General features: G+C 43.4%; 1 pseudogene; it reads left to right on the forward strand.

The window, feature by feature from the left end:
* The first annotated feature begins 3,076 nt into the window (after positions 1 to 3,076).
* On the forward strand, positions 3,077 to 3,834 carry LOC148538099 (uncharacterized; annotated as a pseudogene).
* The last annotated feature ends 17,071 nt before the right edge of the window (positions 3,835 to 20,905 follow it).

The following is a 20,905-nucleotide window of genomic DNA, read 5'->3' on the forward strand; positions in this document are numbered from 1 at the left end:
AGCCGTCGTTAAGGGTCGCGCACCAAAGGGGGCGTGCTGTCGATTGACAGCACGCCCCCTTTGGTGGGCGTGCCAGGGGCGTGGCTGCCCAGACGGAGGCGTTCCCATGGGAACGCCTACCGTCTGGGTCCGGCCCCACTGACATCACTAGTGGGAGTGCTATTGGCTCTGATAGAGCCAAAAGCACTCCTGGGCTTGCGGCAGCGAGACCCTACCGCAGGGTCTCGTCGCAAGCCCGATGGTCGCGATGGTCTTGCTTGGCTGAGAAGCAACCCCACACATGAATGGTCTCAGAAAGCTTTACTGTTGGCATGACACAGGATTGATGGTATTTTGCATTTTCCAGCATCATGGAGCACCTTGTCATAAGGCAAATTTGATAGCTAAGTGGCTCAGGGATCAAAACATAGAAATTTTGGGTCCATGACCAGGAAATCCCATCCCATTGAGAACTTGTGGTCAATCCTCAAGAGGTGGGTGGACAAACAAAGCCCACAAATTCTGACAAACTCCAAGCATTGATTAGGCAAGAATGGGTGGATATCAGTTAGTATGTGGCCCAGAAGTTGATTGACAGAATGCCAGGGCGAATTGCAGAGGTCTTGAAAAATAAGGGTCAACACTGCAAATATTGACTCTTTGCATAAATTTAATGTAATTGTTAATAAAAGCCTTTGACACTTATGAGATGCTTGTAATTTTACTTCAGTATACCATAGTAACATCTGACAAAAAGGTCTAAAAACACTGAAGAAGCAAACTTTGTGAAACTTGTGTCTTTCTCTTTTGGCCATGGCTGTACACTAGGTGGTGCTGTTTTCTTACCCATTTTTTAAATTTTATTTGGCGGTCACTTTGAAGAATAATAGCAGACACCTGCACTGAGGGATCAGGGGGATTAGGTATGAATTACAGACGGAGGAGATGCCGGCTGTCAGTACACTGACAGTGGCATCCCGATGGTTCGAATAGAATAGTAGAGTTAGAGTTACCCCCTAACTCTACTTTTTTGTACCCTCATACTAACTTTCACTACCCCGCACCCTAACCCTCCCGGTAAGTGCCTAAACCCCCCCTTAGTGCCTAACCCTCCCCCCTTAGTGCCTAACCCTAGCCTCCCCCTGGTGGTGCCTGAACCTAACCCCCCCGTCTGGAGCCTAACCTCCCACAGCCTAATAGGCCCCATACACCTAGACAATTCACATAAGAACCGATTCATTATACGATTTCCCTTCAATCACCCCCAGTCCAGACGTCACGTTTTGATGCTTTTTTTTTACACACTTTTTTCATAAGATCAATCGTAATACAATTTTGTCACTATACGACGGATTGTGTAATCGTTTGTTCGTGTGTATCACCAAAACCATGCGATCGATTGGGCCTAAATTTAAATAGAGGGCTGTGCTTAACTGGGGGTTTAAAAAAAGCCTGCCTCTTCAGCTCTGTGCACTCCTGTTTTCTCTGTGATTAGTGAGGCTTGGTTTTTACCCTGCTGAACGCTCCACAATTGCTAGCTACTGTGCATTTCTTTGTATTGCCTGGCTGTACAAAGTGCTTCTTGCTCTATTTACTGTGGTCAAACTCTGGTAAGTATGGTGTGGCATGAGTTTTGGTGTTTGTGCCCCAGATTACAGGGGCACAAACACATGCGGAAAGTGCAAAATCAGTGGTACCGGCCCCACTGTCATGCACTTCCAGCATGTGTTCCAAGCTGCCTGAGTGTTTGGGACACAAACACCATGCTGCATTCAGCACCATACTTACCAGGGATTCTGCAACTTCCTTCATAACAAACAAGTGTTTAAATGATTTGACCAAACACCTAACAATTATTATAAAACATCATTGTCCTCATTATGTTCACGTAATAGTGCAAATAAATTGGGTGGAGAGGGTGGGCTAGAAGTCGTTTGGTATGGGGTTGCGGTTGTATTACTATTTTCGTAGGAGAAGTTGTTTAGGGGTGCAGGATGGTAGGTGGAGGTGGTTGGGGGGCCTGAGTTGTTTGGCTGGAGGAGGTGTTTGGTGGAGCAGGATGGTAGGTGGGAGGGGTGGAGGAATAGGTTGGTAGGAGGAGGTGGGGGGTGGCTGAGTTGTTTGGCTGGAGGAGGTGTTTGGTGGAGCAGTATGGTAGGTGGGGGGGTGGAGAAATAGGTTGGTGGGGGGTGGCTGAGTTGTTTGGCAGGAGGAGGTGTTTGGTTGAGAAGGATGGTAGGTGGAGGGGGGTGGAGCCGTTTGTAATGAGGTACTGTTTATGGCAAGAGGTTGGTAGGTGGAATTGGGTGGTTGCTGAATTGATTGGAAGTTGGTGGTGCAGGAAGGTAGGATGATGTTGGTTGGAGATGAGTTGGGTAGGAGGTAGGTGGATGCAGAGTTTGGAAGGTGGGGGTAGGTAGGTGGGGCATCTGGCTGGTAAGTTGGGTAGTTTCCCATTGGTGGATGGTATGTTTGGCTGGAATAGTAGGTGTGTCTTGGCGTGGTCAGTGTACAGGTGTTTGGAACGACTGGTGGGGTCATAATGCTACTTTCTGATGTCAGTAGACATTGCCTTGCTTTAAAAATAAGGTCTGATGTCAGTCTTTCAAATTGAAACCGTTGCTCCAGGACCATTTCTTGGAGTGCTGCACTGACATAGGCCACAAAGTTGTCATATTCATCGGGTGGCTTCAATAAGGCCTGTCTGCCCTGGCTAAGTAGTGGGTCTTCTTCCCTTTGCACATTTTTGGTTTTCCTCTTTTGTTTTTTTGAAATTGGTGTTGTGTTGTTTGGATTGTCAACTGGATTAACTTCTCTGTGTAGGTCCGTTGTGCTTCTGATATCTGTGCTTGAGTTCTCTGATGTCTGTTTAAAAAAAGACAAAATTATAAATTACAGAGTTTAATGTAGTTTTCAATTGCTTTCACAGTTCCCTACAACGACAGAAGAGTGGCTAGCCATTGGGGAGGAGTTTGAGAGCCATTGGCACTTCCCTAACTGCGGAGGAGCAATCGACGGCAAGCATATTAGGATTAACCAACCTGCCAACAGTGGTTCCTACTATTATAATTATAAGGGCTACTTCAGTGTTGTTCTAATGGCTGTGGTGAACGCAAACTACGAGTTTCTGTTTATCGATGTGGGGAAGAACGGGCATTCTTCTGACGGTGCCTCCTTTCAGAATACGTCATTCTATGAGAGGCTCACCACTAACTCCCTACATTTGCCGACCAGAGAGGCAACTAAACATGGGCTAAATTTTGTGTTTGTGGCTGACAAGGCTTTTGCCCTTCATGAACATTTAATGAAACCATTTCCACAGAGGGCCTTGGACCATGATAAGTGGGTGTTCAATTACCGCCTATTTCGTGCAAGGCGAATTGTGGAGAACGCCTTCGGGATCTTGAGCAACCGATTCCGGATTTTGCATACCCATAAATTTAAAGGTGGAGAAGATTCACTGGGTGGTCATGGCTTGCTGTATCCTGCACAACTTCATGCGCAAGAAAGCCACCCACCAAAGGTTATTGGGCACACCTTCAGTTGAAGACCCCGATCATCCGGAAGAGGTTGCTCCATTCTCCTCTGTGGCGGTCCCAGTGGTTATGGAAACCGGTTCTTCTCTGGCCAAAAAGGTCAGAGAAGAATATATGGCCTATTTTAATGGGGATAGTGCAGTGTTGTGGCAAGAGCAGTCTATTTAATTCTTTACAAACTTAGCATAGATGAGTCCATGGAAGCACCAACATCCTCTTCCAGCAGGCTGCACTCCTCTGACTCACACCTCTAGAGAAGGTCCCACGGGATCCTGCTGCACCAGGAACATCATCATCTCATAATACCACAGCGTGCGTGTGTATATGCTGTCGGCACCAGCTCCTGAATGTTCGGAATCCTGCAGCTTCTTATATTGTTTAACAAAGGCAGTACGTAGATTCTGTATCTTTTGACACACCCACACTAGGGACGATACATCATCGTGATATGGCTTACTATACTCCGACAACTTTAATAAGGCCTGGGTACGCTTCTGGTGGTTGTGGTACAGTTTAGACTTTGTAGGCCAAAGACAGTCAAGTTGCCTGTATATCTCGATAAAACCCAGTGATGAATTCCGTTTCACCATCCAGAGACATTTCTATGGAGAAAAAAAAATTATAATTTAAAAAGGACATATTCATTGGGTGGGTTCATTATGGCCAACCCCAACAGTGGGGGTGGCCAAAGAACTATGGGGCCCCCCTGTGGACTTTTAATCTGGTCACCCCCAACAGTGGGGGTGACCAAAAAACTATGGGGCCCCCCCTGTGGACTTTTAATCTGGTCACCCCCATCAGTGGGGGTGGCCAAAGAACTATGGGGCCCCCCTGTGGACTTAAATTGTGTTATTTGAACTTTGAAAATATGTGTGAAAATTTACTATTAATGTGTTTTTGGATTATTGTTTTATGGTTAATAAAAAAGTAAAAATTGTATATTAATGGTGCATAATTGTCTATGGCAGGGGTCTTCAACCTTTGGCCCTCCAGCTGCTGTGGAACTACAGAACCCAGGATGCCCTGCCACAGTTTTTTTTAGCATGCTGTAATATCAAAATGGTGCCAGGGCATGCTGGGATGTGCAGTTCCACAACAGCTGCAGGGCCAAAGTTTGAAGACCCCTGATCTATGTGATCAAACATCTATCCAAATTTGTAGCAGAATATGTGCGTAACATTATTACATTTATAAAACATGGCCGGTGGCATGTTTATTGACCGATGGTCATACAAACAAAAACAAAGGTGGCTGCTAGGCACATAGGTGGCCAAGGAGCAGGGATGGGCACTATGCATATATATTATAAATATTAACAGAAAAAGAAGTGTGTTGTAGCGCTCAACCTACTTGAAGCGTTTTTAGTGTTTATAGATCAAAGTATTGATATTGATTGATTACGTGAATATGTATCGTCCAGTGGTATATACTCAAATAAACATCTGTAAATGACTGGTTATCAATAAACAGAAGTGAATAAGTTATAGCGATATGAATTAAGTAGCATAAAACAGGTAATTACATCCGTAAATAGCTAATACACAGAAGAATATACATTATATTGATATAAATTGAGTGGCAGAAACCAGATAATAATGACTTGTTTGAATGAAAATCTATATTGAATAAATTGTATAATATGACAATATTGTAGCCAATACACATATATGTTAATATGAAACAAAAATATTTATTGAACCATGCGCTAAACCAAAGAAAGCCAGAACTGTTGCACATGCAAAGTGATGTTTGTACCTCCCAACCATAAATATAGGATGGGTGGTAAATAATGAATAATTAATAGTAATCCGGACTAGGAGTGGCAATATTAGTGGTATGACTGGGTGATTGCTGTCCAGAGTCACTGTATAGTATGGATACTATAGATTGAAAATGGAAGGTGTAAAGTCAATGGTGGCGTCCCGCTGTTAGTAAACTGGTGAAGATGAATATTGGATATAGGTGCCCGGGATGATGTTCCTGGGGTCAGGGAGTACGGTGTGATCTTACTGGGGAAAGGCTGTCTCTCTACAGAGCGTATCACTTGCTGGCAAAGATGTTGAAGGGTGCCCGATTCATCAAGCTAACTCCGGCATACCCCGCCACAGTTGCGCTGAAGTCGGAGGAGGAGACAGCACGGACCCACCGCTCGTGGGAGTAGTGTGCCGTGCGTATCCCTCTGTCGACCTGGGACTTACCTCTCTTCCCTGAAGGACACCGCTCCTAGCCCTGCCGGCTCTCCCTTCCACGCTTCGGCGACGCTTGCTTCCTGGGTTGGTCACGTGACTGTAGTAGTATCACACGCTGATGTCCTGATGGAAACAGTGGGTAGTTGAGAAAGGTTCTGGATTACACGCGATGTGCACACTAGTCTTGCATCCTTGGTTTAGGCAAAAAACAAAAACGGATATGTTTAAAAACTTGGCACGCGGTGGGTCCAATGCGTTTCAGCTTTTAAGGCCTTTTTCAAGGAGATATTGTCATGACAGAATCCCTGACATCTGAATAAATAGTCTTGTGGTGGTCCTAATGTGTTCAAACCTAGCTTGAATGATTGGTGAATAGTTCAATCACTCTGGATAGGTGTTAATTGCTGTCAATCAACCATTCTGGTACGCTGGCAGTGTGTTTATTTGCACAATCCTGCAAATCTATCAATAGATATGACTATTATTAGTATAATAGGTGACACAAATCAAAAAATTGGAAAGATAAGAACAGTAGGTTTGGACAAGTTGGAAACTGTAACAAGTCTATTTGGACCTATTCTGAAACAATTTCTAACACTTGAAGTGTCTTAAACGAACATGGTTAAGTCTGATAGGTAAATCTGGAGTTTTTCATGACATCTCTTACTTTTGCTATAGGTCAATATAAAGAAATACACAGAAATAAGTGGCTCGGTGTTTTCATATCTATTTACATATAATGGACATGACCTCGTTATCCTTATTTAGACCCCTGGGTACAAATGTTTTAAGCTCATACATCCACCTAAGCTCCTGCTTGTTTATTCTGTTTATAAAATCACCCCCTCTCCAGTTGGGTTTTATCTCTTCTATCCCTATGAATCTTAGTGATTTATGATCACTGTTGTGAAATTCCTTGAAGTGTTTTGACAAGTTATGGTCTTCTAGGCCTTTCTTTATATTTCATATGTGTTCACTAATACGGATTTTCAATGGTCTTATAGTGCGGCCTATATATTGTTTCTTACACCCGCATTCGAGTAAATAAAGTAATCTTTTGCTGTTACATGTAAGTCTGTCTTTTATTTCGTATGTAGTACCCGTGTGATGTGATTTAAAAGTATTTGTTGATTTCGTACTACATTTAATGATATTCATATACCCAGGGCAATTTCCACAGTAAAAGAATCCGTTTTTTGGTCTTTCATTACTTATGGTGGTTTGTCGTATGGTGGTAGGAGCAATATGATTGTGTACCAGTTTCGATCTGAGATCTGGTGCTTTCCTATATGCAATATTAGGAAAGGGGGACAGGTGGTCCGCCAGTGTTTTGTTTTCTAGTAATATTGGCCAATGCTTCTTTATAATCCTTTGTATGTCCTTGTATTGTTTAGAAAAATTGGTTATAAAAAGAACCCTATTCTCTTCCTGGGTATTCCCTTTCTCTTTATATTGTAGAAGTGTGTCTCTCTCTACATTTTCTATTTCTTTAAAAGCTTTCCCTAGTGTTGCATTGTCATAATATTTCTCAATAAACTGAGTTGTCAATTCTTTCCCTTGCTTAATGAAATCCTCCTTCTTTGAACAGTTTCTCCTCAGCCTGATATATTGACTCTTGGGCACTGCTCTCAACCAATTCGGGTGATGCCAACTGCTAGATAGAATAAAACTGTTGACATCTACTTTCTTTTTGAAAGTTCTAGTTTGTATGTTGCTATTTTCAATAGAGATCTCAAGATCTAGAAATTCTAGATTGGTTTTACTGTAAGTTGCTGTAAATATCAGGTTGTTGTCATTGGTATTCAATCGTCCTATGAAATCTTTGAGTTGTGACTCATCACCTCTCCAGACAATCAAAATGTTGTCTATGTATCTTTTCCAGAGCATGAGATTTGCCCCAAGGTCTGGATCATTCCAGATGTGTTGGTCCTCCCACCAACTCATATAAATTTGCATAACTTGGGGCGAATCTCATGCCCATAGCAGTGCCTATTCGTTGATGATGAATTGGATACATTCTAATGTAAAGTTACGTTGTGTCTCTAGCATGTCAGGATCTTGTTTCAGGTGATAGTTGATAGTTGTGATGCCTTGTTGGTGGTCTATCACTGAATAAAGAGATGTTATGTCTGCCGTGACTAGCCATAGGTTGTTGTCCCATGTAATATCCTTTAGATAATTGAGGGTAGATGTTGTGTCTCTTAAAATATGCCTGTTGTTTTTGTACATATGGTTATAGTACTAGATCCAAATATTCTGACAGTTTGGAGGTAAGACCCCCTATACCGGAAATAATCGGTCTTCCTGGGGGTGATTCTGTGTTTTTATGTAGTTTGGGCAGGTAATAGAATACCGGTATAATAGGATGGTTTGTCTGTATGTATCTAAATTCCTTATCTGTAAAAACCCCCAACTGTAAACCTCTCTGAATTACAACAATTAGAAGAGGAAATACAACATCTAAACCCACAACTGGAACCATACACAACTGGAACATAACACTCTCAGAGATAACAGCTAATAGAGTGCTTAGGAGTGAGAATACAGTGATAGAAAATAAAAGGAGTAAGATCCTAAGGGACAAGTTTGGCATCAAAACTACTAGGAACATTAAGAAACATAAAATATCAACATCAAAACAATCATATAGGACCAAATCCCATAGTCCCATCTACAAACAACTTAATTTAACTTACCAACATTAGACAGACTATCATAATAAATTATCCAAACAAACTGATAAAGACCTCTCATTTGAGGATTCAGATAAATCTGATTCAAACATCTCATTCTCCATTCATGAAATTGAAGAAGAAAAAAATTATGAGGATCTAGCCAGGCTGTCTTTAGAAACAGGATGGATCAATAGTAGCCTATTAAATGACAAGCAGGTTACTTTAACAGAAATACAAATACAAACCACCCTACCGATAGAGGGAGAAACATTAACTGCACCTACACTAAAAGAACTACCAATAACAGAATGTGCCAGTGCTCTTTTTTTAGATCAGGACATAATGGCCAACATACCAGCAAAACCACTACCATCACTGGGGAAAAGAAAGTTAGAAATACCAGAAGGGGATGTAGAGGAGGTGAAAAAAGCAAGAAAAACACACAAAAAGACACAACAGAATTAGAGAAGGGTATTTTTAATCTGAGTAACACTACTTTATCAATAGAACAAATTAAATTATTAGATAAAGGATTAAAATTTGCCCCAGTCAACAAGTTGGATAAATTCCAGACCTATTTAGATCTACACAGTTTCAAAAGGAAACTGATACTAAAAAAAATAAAAAAAATTTCCTCTACGATACCGCCACAAATAAAAAAAACTTGACACAATTGGAAGTATTTAAACACACTTCCCTCAACCCTTCCTCCAATTTCTACCCCAGTTATATACAAGGGGCGCAAATTGAAACATTCACAAAGATGGTAGAAAGGTCCAAACTGTCAGAATATTTGGATCTGGTACTACAACCATATGTGAGACACGACATCTACCCTCAATTATCTAAAGGATATTACATAGGACGATGACCTATGGCTAGTCACGGCAGAAATAACATCTCTTTATTCAGTGATAGACCACCAACAAGGCATCACAATTATCAACTATCACCTGGAACAAGATCCTGACATGCTAGAGACACAACGTAACTTTACATTAGAATGTATCCAATTCATCTTGGAACATAACTACATCTGGTTCGAGGACCAGTTTTACCTACAACGAATAGGTACTGCTATGGGCATGAGATTCGCCCCAAGTTATGCAAATTTATATATGAGTTGGTGGGAGGACCAACACATCTGGAATGATCCAGACCTTGGGGCGAATCTCATGCTCTGGAAAAGATACATAGACAACATTTTGATCGTCTGGAGAGGTGATGAGTCACAACTCAAAGATTTCATAGGACGATTGAATACCAATGACAACAACCTGATATTTACAACAACTTACAGTAAAACCAATCTAGAATTTCTAGATCTTGAGATCTATATTGAAAATAGCAACATACAAACTAGAACTTTCAAAAAGAAAGTAGATGTCAACAGTTTTATTCTATCTAGTAGTTGGCATCACCCGAATTGGTTGAGAGCAGTGCCCAAGAGTCAATATATCAGGCTGAGGAGAAACTGTTCAAAGAAGGAGGATTTCATTAAGCAAGGGAAAGAATTGACAACTCAGTTTATTGAGAAAGATTATGACATTGCAACACTAGGGAAAGCTTTTAAAGAAATAGAAAATGTAGAGAGAGACACACTTCTACAATATAAAGAGAAAGGGAATACCCAGGAAGAGAATAGGATTCTGTTTATAACCAACATACAAAGGATTATAAAGAAGCATTGGCCATTATTAATAGAAGACAAAACACTGGCGGACCACCTGTCCCCCTTTCCTAATATTGTATATAGGAAAGCACCAGACCTCAGATCCAAACTGGTACACAATCATATTGCTCCTACCACCATACGACAAACCACCATAAGTAATGAAAGACCAAAAAATTTATTTTTTTTACTGTGGAAATTGCCCTGGGTGTATGAATATCACTAAATGTATTACGAAATCAACAAATACTTTTAAATCACATCACACGGGTACTACATACGCAATAAAAGACAGGCTTACATGTAACAGCATAAGATTAATTTATTTACTTGAATGCGGGTGTAAGAAACAATATATAGGCCGCACTATAAGACCATTGAAAATCCGTATTAGTGAACACATACGAAATATAAAGAAAGGCCTAGAAGACCATAACTTGTCAAAACACTTCAAGGAATTTCACAACAGTGATCATAAATCACTAAGATTCATAGGGATAGAAGAGATAAAACCCAACTGGAGAGGGGGTGATTTATAAACAGAATACACAAGCAGGAGCTTAGGTGGATGTATGAGCTTAAAACATTTGTACCCAGGGGTCTAAATAAGGATAACGAGGTCATGTCCATTATATGTAAATAGATATGAGAACACCGAGCCACTTATTTCTTATTTCCAAATAGACTTGTTACAGTTTCCAACTTGTCCAAACCTACTGTTCTTATCTTTCCAATTTTTTGATTTGTGTCACCTATTATACTAATAATAGTCATATCTATTGATAGATTTGCAGGATTGTGCAAATAAACACACTGCCAGCGTACCAGAATGGTTGATTGACAGCAATTAACACCTATCCAGAGTGATTGAACTATTCACCAATCATTCAAGCTAGGTTTGAACACATTAGGACCACCCCTAGACTATTTATTCAGATGTCAGGAATTCTATCATGACAATATCTCCTTGAAAAAGGCCTTAAAGGCTGAAACGCGTTGGACCCCACCGTATGCCAAGTTTTTAAACATATCCGTTTTTGTTTTTTGCCTACACCAAGGACGCAAGACTAGTGTGCACATCGCGTGTAATCCAGAACCTTTCTCAACTACCCACTATTTCCATCAGGACATCAGCGTGTGATACTACTACAGTCATGTGACCAACCCAGGAAGCAAGCGTCGCCGAAGCGTGGAAGCGTGAGCCGGCAGGGCTAGGAGCGGTGTCCTTCAGGGAAGAGAGGTAAGTCCCAGGTCGACAGAGGGAGACGCACGGCACACTACTCCCATGAGCGGTGGGTCCGTGCTGTCTCCTCCTCCGACTTCAGCGCCCACTGTGGCGGGGTATGCCGGAGATAGCTTGATGTATCGGGCACCCTCCGACATCTTTGCCAGCAAGTGATACGCGCTGTAGAGAGACAGCCTCTCCCCAGTAAGATCACACCGTACTCCCTGACCCCAGGAACATCATCCCGGGCACCTATATCCAATATTCATCTTCACCAGTTTACTAACAGCGGGACGCCGCCATTGACTTTACACCCTCCAATTTCAATCTATAGTATCCATACTATACAGTGACTCTGGACAGCAATCACCCAGTCATACCACTAATATTGCCACTCCTAGTCCGGATTACTATTAATTATTCATTATTTACCACCCATCCTATATTTATGGTTGGGAGGTACAAACATCACTTTGCATGTGCATCAGTTCTGGCTTTCTTTGGTTTAGCGCATGGTTCAATAAATATTTTTGTTTCATATTAACATATATGTGTATTGGCTACAATTTTGTCATATTATACAATTTATTCAATATAGATTTTCATTCAAACAAGTCATTATTATCTGGTTTCTGCCACTCAATTTATATCAATATAACATATATACTTCTGTGTATTAGCTATTTACGGATGTAACTACCTGTTTTATGCTACTTAATTCATATCGCTATAACTTATTCACTTCTGTTTATTGATAACCAGTCATTTACAGATGTTTATTTGAGTATATACCACTGGACGATACATATTCACGTAATCAATCAATATCAATATTTTGATCTATAAACACTAAAAACCCTTCAAGTAGGTTGAGCGCTACAACACACTTCTTTTTCTGTTTATGCTTAATATATAGGCGAGGGTACCTATAAGTTGTTAGCGGCTCACCGCCCTTAGGGAGCTCAGTGCGCAGGATTATTCTGCTTTACCATATTATAAACATTGTTGACCACTGGCCATTGTTGGGGGTCACAATAGGTAGGTGGTGGGCACGGAGCAGGGATGGCCAAATAGGGTGTGGTCATTGCTAGAAATACAGACAATTTCACTATCTGCACGGCAACAACCACTATGCATCATATATATTATAAACATTGCTGACCACTGGGTACTGTGGGGGGTCACAATAGGTAGGTGGTGGGCACGGAGCAGGGATGGGCAAACAGAGTGTGGCCATTGCTGGGCAAACAGACAAGTTCAGTCTGTGCAGGGCAACAACCGCTATGCATCTGAGAAACATTGTTGGCCAGTGGCCTTTGTATATACTATCATACCTGCACAATCTTCTTCCAGATTCAATGCTGCTTCTGTCCATTCGGCCACTGTCTGCAGTGGGCGTACACAGGAACTTGTCAGTCAAGTGCCGGAATTCGGACGTTCGGACGTATGATTCGTTGTATGCTGAAAAAAAACGCACAATCCGCATACGAATACGACGGATAAGATGTGCTGCACATATGATCAGAAGACCGTTGAAGGATCTGCGGGAGCGCGCATCTTACCATTTCAGAGTAAAAAAAAGACACGATTCTTACAAGATCAATCGTACAGCGAGTCGAAAATCGTTTAATCATCCAGAAATTGTGTATGTGTTTGGGGGCCTTAACTGTAAGCTCCCTGGGTTGCCTAAACCTAACCCTCCGACGGCTAATACTTACCTTGCCCCATTCTCCTGCCTAACCCTAACCTCCCCCCTCCCGCAGCCTAACCCTAATTGCCTAAATCTGACCCCCTGTGGCTAATATGTTCCCCCTGTCTCCTTACCATCGGGATGCCGGCTGCCTGGATTCTGACATCGGCATCCCCAGTCATGTCGGGATTCCGGCGCCGATGTTCTCTTGGTGATCGGGATTCCGGCAGTCAGCATCCTGATCGTCGGGATATTTTCCACATCCTGATAAGGGTATGGTGCCGTCTTCTGGGGTTGCAGTTGTCATGCAGCTGCCAAGTAGTAGTACACCAGTCCAGGGCCTTGGTACAAGAATCCACAGTTCTTTTAGCAGCACAAACATAACCAAACAAAAAATTAAATCATGGCCTGTCCGGCTCTAACTAAAGAAATTGATTCCCTCTCTCAGAGTGGAAGGACCTAACATCCCTATCACAAAACAGAAGTCTTTAGCACATCACTTACATTCAGTGACCACAGTGGCCGACCATGGGTGCTTTTATGATCATGATCAGCAGAGTCTGACCAGAATTGCGCTTGGTAACAGACAAGCGACACTGGCTGAAATCACAACTACATTCAATGCAGGGGGTACCAGATGAATATCCAGCAGGTCAGTGCAGTGATATTTATCTTCCATGGGATATGGGCGCAGAAGACCCACCAGAGTGCACCTGTTAACACTACAACATCAGACACAGTGACTAGGTCGTATATATATATATATATATATATATATATATATATATTGTGACACAGTCGGGATAGGGTTCCCTCTCCTGGGGAAGATGGACTCCCTCTTTACACACACAGCAGCCGTAGAAACAGGATACAAGTCCGAGGTTCTTGTACAAACTGTGAGGATATGACAAAGGACTATCGGGGTCTATGGGTTTACCATTAATCAATAACCCACCCCACCTCAGTGGGAGGCACACCATTTGGCGAGCCACCATCATGCTCTGCATTCTCTAGTTCGCCAATCATACTAGAAAAAGGGAACATCTCTGACTCTGTTACTACATCAGTAAACCTCTCATACGAGTCAGGGTGATTTACCTCTGTGCAAAATTGGCTTTCCCACAACTTCCAGAAGTGAGCAAAGTCTCTCCCCAATATTGCATCATACATTAAGCCATGTACCAAACCCACAGAGACTATCGCAGAACCACATGGTGTTTCTATGTTCACTTCTGTAGTAACATAATACCGGGTATCCCCATGTATGCAGGTCACACCAACAGTTTTCCCCTTACGCTTCAAGGGGTTCACCAGTTCAGCTTTCATAAGTGTAACTAGGCTACCAGAATCAAACAGAGCCTCTACTCGGTTGCCTTCTACAGTGAGTATAAATGTGCTTATCTGTCTCAACCTGCCGGTTAGCAGTACAGGCTGGTTGTGCAAAGAAAGACATCCTGCGGTTGACATGAGCAGTATCACATTGCATAGGTTCAGAGGTAAGTGAACAATTAGCTGCAATATGGCTGAAACCACCACATCTGAAACATTGAATTACATTAACATCTAGTCTATTATGGGGTAGGAACCTTCCTGGCCTGGCAGGCCCATCTCCAGGTTCCATACCCCCAGTCTTGAGTACATTTCACCGCCCAGCACCCTTCTCCCCTGGAACAGTCTTACCAGTGTCAATGGCAGTTCGCTGATGTGCCATCGGGGCTCAGTGGGGCACACTCATCAGCTCCTCAGCCGCCAAGTACCTCTCCACCAGTTCGACTAGCTGGTCTGTGGACTTAGGGTCTGCATGGCTCACCCACTTTCGCAGAGATGCAGGTAGCGATCGCAGATACCGGTCCATCACGACTCTTTCCACAATCTGTGGTTCTGTCAGCATCTTGGGCTGCAGCCATTTTGTGGTTAGATGGACGAGGTCATGCATCTGTGAGCATGGAGGTTTTTCCATTTGGAACTCCCAGCGGTGGACTCATTGGCCTGAACAAATGAGGTGACTCCCAAGCGGGTTAGGATCTCCCATTTTAACTTTGTATAGACCTTGTCATCATCCAGGCATAAATCATAGTATGCCTTTTGTGGTTCTCCAGACAGGAAGGGTGCCACAAGACTTGCCCACTGCTCTTTAGGCCACTTCTCTCTTTTGGCAGTTCTTTCAAAGGCCGTAAGGTACGCCTCCACATCATTACTCTGGGTCATCTTTTGCAGAAAGTGACTGGCCTGTATGATATGAGTGTTAGTTAGAAGAGCAGGGGAAGCATCTCCAGACTGGACTACAAGCTGTTGTACCACCTGTTTTATGGCCTGGCGGGTTTCCTCGATGGTGACTTGTTGTTGCCTCTGGGCTGCCTCTAAGGCCAATAGTTGCACCTGGGTGGATTCCTGCTGAGCTCTGGTAGCTTCCTGCTGAGCCCTGGTAGCTTCTTGCTGAATTTTGTTCATTTCCTGCTGAGCCCTGGTAGCTTCTTGCTGAGCTGCCGTAGCTTGGAACAGGGCTTTAACAATGTCCTCCATTTTGTCCTAGGGTGTAGGTTGGAAGCAGAATCTGACTTCCCTAAACATCTGCGGAGGCCACCTCTATGGACTTCAAAGGACACAACTTTATATCCACAATGACGAATTGGTGTTGGTCCCTTTAAATTTTAAATGAAAGTTTTTCCTTGCTGCAATTTCAGTGTGTGATTGCCCGCATTCTCCACCAAATGTGACACAGTCGGGACAGGGGTCCCTCTCCTGGGGAAGCTTGGCTCCCTCTTTACACACACAGCAGCCATAGAAACAGGATTCAAGTCTGAGGTTCTCATACAAACTGGTCAGCGCCAGTCTTTATTGTACCAAATGAATATAAACATAAACAAAACATAAACATAAGTCCTAGGCCGGCTGGGCACTAGCTACACAGCAGATTCCCTCTCTATAATAATGGTAGGGCCTATTGCCCTCAACATCATCAAAACACGTGCACAGTACTTACAAGGATTATCACCAAGTGTCTCTGAACAGGCTAGTCTGCCTGCTCTCCCAGGTGTGAGACACTCAGCCACAAACAAACCATGCTTATATTAACCATTTCCAGCTGCAAGCCCTAATGAGCCTGTTACCAGACTGAAAGGCCCAAAACCTTTAGTGGCCTGTGGATGGAGCCCTCCCTCTCCTCACATCCACACCCCCAGGACCCAAACCGGCTTTTCCAAAAGCCGATACTCTGGTCTACTTACAAAACAGGGGTTTTTAGAACACATAGGCCAAAAACCTAGTACAAATGTACCTGCCATTGACCACTTTACCAGTGCTTCTATCACAGTATATATATATATATATATATATATACACATACACAGTATATAGATAGATATAGATATCTATGTAAATACATACACACAAAGAAATTGAGACATTGTTTTTTTAATAAACTTATTTGAATCTGTACCAACCAGTGGTGTGCCTGAGTGACTCTGCAATGCCATGTCAATGATGTGCAGAAGGAAACTTATCTGTTTACAACTGCCAGCCATTTCTTAGTAAATTTCATCAATAACTGATGACTTATCGCCATGATAAATGCAATAGAATATCACTCCTATCCCTGCATAGATAGGTTTGCTAGAATATAAAGGTTTTTTTTGAGTAGGCTGTTATTAAGATAAACAATATTTTGCTATACTGTAGTGGCATCAATAGCTGGCGGCCACCCTAGTGGCTTCTTGTCCTAGGCCAAAAACCTAGGACAAATGTACCTACCATTGACCACTTTACCAGTGCTTCTATCACTATATATATATATATATATATATATATTTATACTGTATATCTATATATACAGTATATAGATAGATATAAATATATATGTAAATACATACACACAAAGAAATTGAGACATTCAGTTTTTTTTAATAAATGTATTTGAGTCTGTACCAACCAGTGGTGTGCCTGAGTGACTCTGCAATGCCATGTCAATGATGTGCAGAAGGAAACTTATCTGTTTACAACTGCCAGCCATTTCTTAGTAAATTGCATCAATAACTGATGATTTATCGCCATGATAAATGCAATAGAATATCACTCCTATCCCTGCATAGATAGGTTTGCTAGAATATAAAGGTTTTTTTTTTTAGTAGGCTCTTATTAAGATTACCAATATTTTGCTATACTGTAGTGGCATCAATAGCTGGTGGCCACCCTAGTGGCTTCTTATTTACCTGCTATATGATTCTGACCTTTTTCCTGCAAACATGCTAGTTATTAGAACAGTGCCATCACTTCATACTGTATTTAGACTAGCTATGCCCAATTATGATAGAAGACAAGGAAGCCATTTATAAATAGGGTTACTAAATATGCACAATTGGGGAACTATGGGCCTGATTCAGAGGCGCTCGCAAAAGGCGAGCGCTTGCTCTGAATCAGGGCAGGCGCTTGGTTTTTAAGTTACGGCCTCTTGGCCACTCGCATAGCTGTGGGTTACCACCCACAGCTTATGCGAGCGGCCATGTAGATGGTCGCGATGGTCAAGACCATCGCGACCAACGGGCTTGCGACGAGATTCTTGCGGTAGGGTCTCGTGGCCGTAAGCCCCAGAGAGCTTTCAGAAGCTCTCTCACTGACATCACTGGTGATGTCAGTGGGGCCTCCCACAAACGGCAGGCATTCGCTTGGGAACGCCTCAGTTTGTGAACCACCCCCCGGCCACGCCTACAAAAGGGGTCGAGCTGTCAATCAACATTGACAGCCGCCCCTTTTGTAGTGAGTCCCGGAGCGTGCGCTTTTTGCGCTTGATCCGGGGCTCGCGCGTGCGCACTGAACCACCATCAACCCGGTTGCGAGCGCACAGCGCTTGCGACCGGGTCTGAATCAGGCCCTATGTTACAAGATTAGCATACTCAAAGGGCGAGAGTAGTATTTGGCAAAGTGTCAAAAACATTGGATAGGAGCAGGGGTTAAAGTGGGCCGGAACCAGTTTCGCCTACTCCGATCCACCTCAGCCCAGTGCCACAGGGAATCTCCATTTGATGGGCGCCTGCTGAAATTTTGTTACCAGTGAGCACCCGGCTCCCTCCTTGCAGTGCCAGCCGGAGGCTGGAGCTCACGCTTGAGCTTCGGCTTACCCCACGGGCACTATGGGAGAGACGTCATGACCAGAGAGCGTAATGCACCAGAGAGGGAGGGTTAGGGTAGGGAAAGGGTTAGAATACTGACCTACAAGTGTCGGTATTCTAACCCTGTCGGGATGCCGGCGTCAGGATTCTGACCACCGGGATCCCGAGTGCCGGCATCCTGTACTCATCCCGCTGAGTGGTATGATACAGCTTCCATTTCCTCACAATTGGTCCAACAGTGGGCCTGATTCAGACCGGATGCTAAGCCGCGAACGAACGCAGCCAAAAGGGGCCGGGTATGCAAATGCCGCGATCGCACTGTCTGCTGGAAGGCCGCACTCTATGTCTTAGAGCGACGGCAGAGTGAATGTACGCCAGTATAAAGACGCCCACTTTTCTCTCTTAACACACGTCATCTCAAGGAAGTGTATGAATAATCAGACCCATCGATAGTCATCGGAGCTGCACGCAGCACTTGAGGTAGGCCCTACCCGACCTCAAGCACTGCGATCACTGCAGGCTGAAATACAACCAAGTGACATGTACAATGACGCTTATTTGCTAATTATGCACACCCCAAAAACACCCAGACACGCCTGTGTTCGCACATCCGCTCCCCCGTTGACAAGCACCCACAAATGGCACTGTCTGTCACTCAAATTAGCGTCCAGTCTGTGTACTACAAGCGCACAATTCCCAAGCGCAGTGAGTGACTCACGCATGCGCATATTGATGCATACGCATGCGCAAACGTGGGATTATCAGCCATAGCGTTCATTCGCGGCTTAGCGTCCGCGTCTGAATCAGGCCCAGTGCTCATTGTGATATCCAAGTACTTAGTTTTTGTTTTGTAGTCTTTTCCTATCTTATGCCTATAACTTTATCTTTAATTTTCTTAGAATGTACTCTGGTCTTAATTTTCACAGATTTTCTTCATATTCACAGGATTGCAATGTTATTTGGATTAGGGGATATTTTATTCATAAAAGCTGACTTTTTTTAATGACTCACAGGAGATCCAAGTGTGAGACTCTGAGGGCCAAATGTAATAGGTTGCGAATTTGCAAAAAAATGCGAGTTTTGCGCTAAACTCAAATTTTTTACTCACTCGCAAATGTAATAGGCTGCGACTATAGTAAAACTTGCAATTTTCAGGCTCTACTTTAACTCGCAAAAAAACATCTCACATACAGATGTTTTCCCATTCTCTCGAAGAACTCGTGCAATGTAATAGAGAGCGAGTGCTTCACTCGCACATATTACTGCCAGAGAACTTGCAAAGACAATAGACCAACTTCAGGATAGCGAGTTTATACTGAGTAGGTCAGAGTAACACAGAAATATGCACATATCCATGAGATACGTGCATGTTTCTGTTGTACATATGAAAATACTTTTTTTCGTTTAAAAAAAAAAAAACGTGCACCCTCTCCCTAGAAGCTTATTCAGCCCCGGGCTCTGTACAGCCTGTGCTAGTTTTTAAAATACAGGGGCCAAAATGTGTAGGGGGGCCCTGTATTTTAAGTACCAGCACAGGGATTTTCTGTTCCATAACCAGCACCGGACTATTTCTAGCAGGACGGCTAATGCCACAGCCAGGGAAACCCTTTCACCGGGTTCCTCGGCCAAAGCATTACCCTGACCGCTAGTCAGCCCAGGCCGTGGATCACTGGGGAGATGGGAACCTCTTCAGTGCACCCCAGGCCTAGGCTGATAGCTCGGGGCTATTCCTGGCACCCCTGGCAGGTGGGTGCCGGATTGATAGTGTAGTGTGCTGTAAAAATTAGATGTGCAAAAATTGTCATTAGCTGTGGAACTACAGGTCCCAGCAAGCCTCCCCCGCATGCTGGTACTTGGAGAACCACAAGTACCAGTATGAGGGGCATTACGGGCCTACTGGTACCTGCAGTTCCACAGCAAAAGAGATACTTAAAAAAACACAGAACACACACACCGTGACAGTAAAAGTTTATTATAACATACATGCACATACACATGCACACTCAGTATCACAAATACTCACCTAGTATCCCTGATGGCATCATGTCCCCTTGTGCGATAAGAATCCAGCGTGGCACCTGTAATAAAAATCCATAGTCACCTCTCCTATGCATTGTTCATGCTCTCTTCGGTCCATGTAGGCATCCAGGGGGTTAAGATAAAAAAACACAGAAACCAGAAACCATGTCGGACAGGAGGAAAGATGTGTTTCACATACCCTTCCTCCATGCAAATGACTGGGGCCCACATGGGCCCAGTCATTGCAGGAGCCGCCAGCCAATCAGCGGTCATCTCCATCAGAGCTGCCCGCTGATTGGCTATGCATAGACGGTGTGAAATCTCCATTGAAGTCTATGATTAGATTCGCTACATTGTATCCAATGATGTAACCGCAAAGGTACTTGAGGTGAACCTTGCGGTTACATCGTTGCATACATTGTAGGGGTTCTCACCATAGACTTCAATGGAGATTTCACACCATTGAAGTCTATAGAGGAGATTGGCTGTGCGCAATCAGCCTATCATCGGGCAGCTCTGATGAAGACGCCCGCTGATTGGCTGGTGGCTCCTGCAATGACTGGGCACACGTGGGCCCCAGTCATTCGCACGGAGGTAAACACATACCTTTCCACCTTCCTGACATGGTTTCGGGTTTCTGCATTTTTTTATTTTAACCCCCTGGATGCCTATATGGACCAAAGAGGACCTGAACAATGCACAGGAGAGGTGAGTATGGATTTTTAATTACAGGTACCCTATGGATGGCATAAGGGATACTAGGTGAGTATGTGTGACAGTGAATGTGAGTGTGCACGTGTGTGTATGTATGTTAT

The sequence above is a fragment of the Taudactylus pleione genome, unplaced genomic scaffold (assembly GCF_031769625.1).
Source record: "Taudactylus pleione unplaced genomic scaffold, aTauple2 ptg000041l, whole genome shotgun sequence".
In the NCBI taxonomy this organism is placed as follows: domain Eukaryota; kingdom Metazoa; phylum Chordata; class Amphibia; order Anura; family Myobatrachidae; genus Taudactylus; species Taudactylus pleione.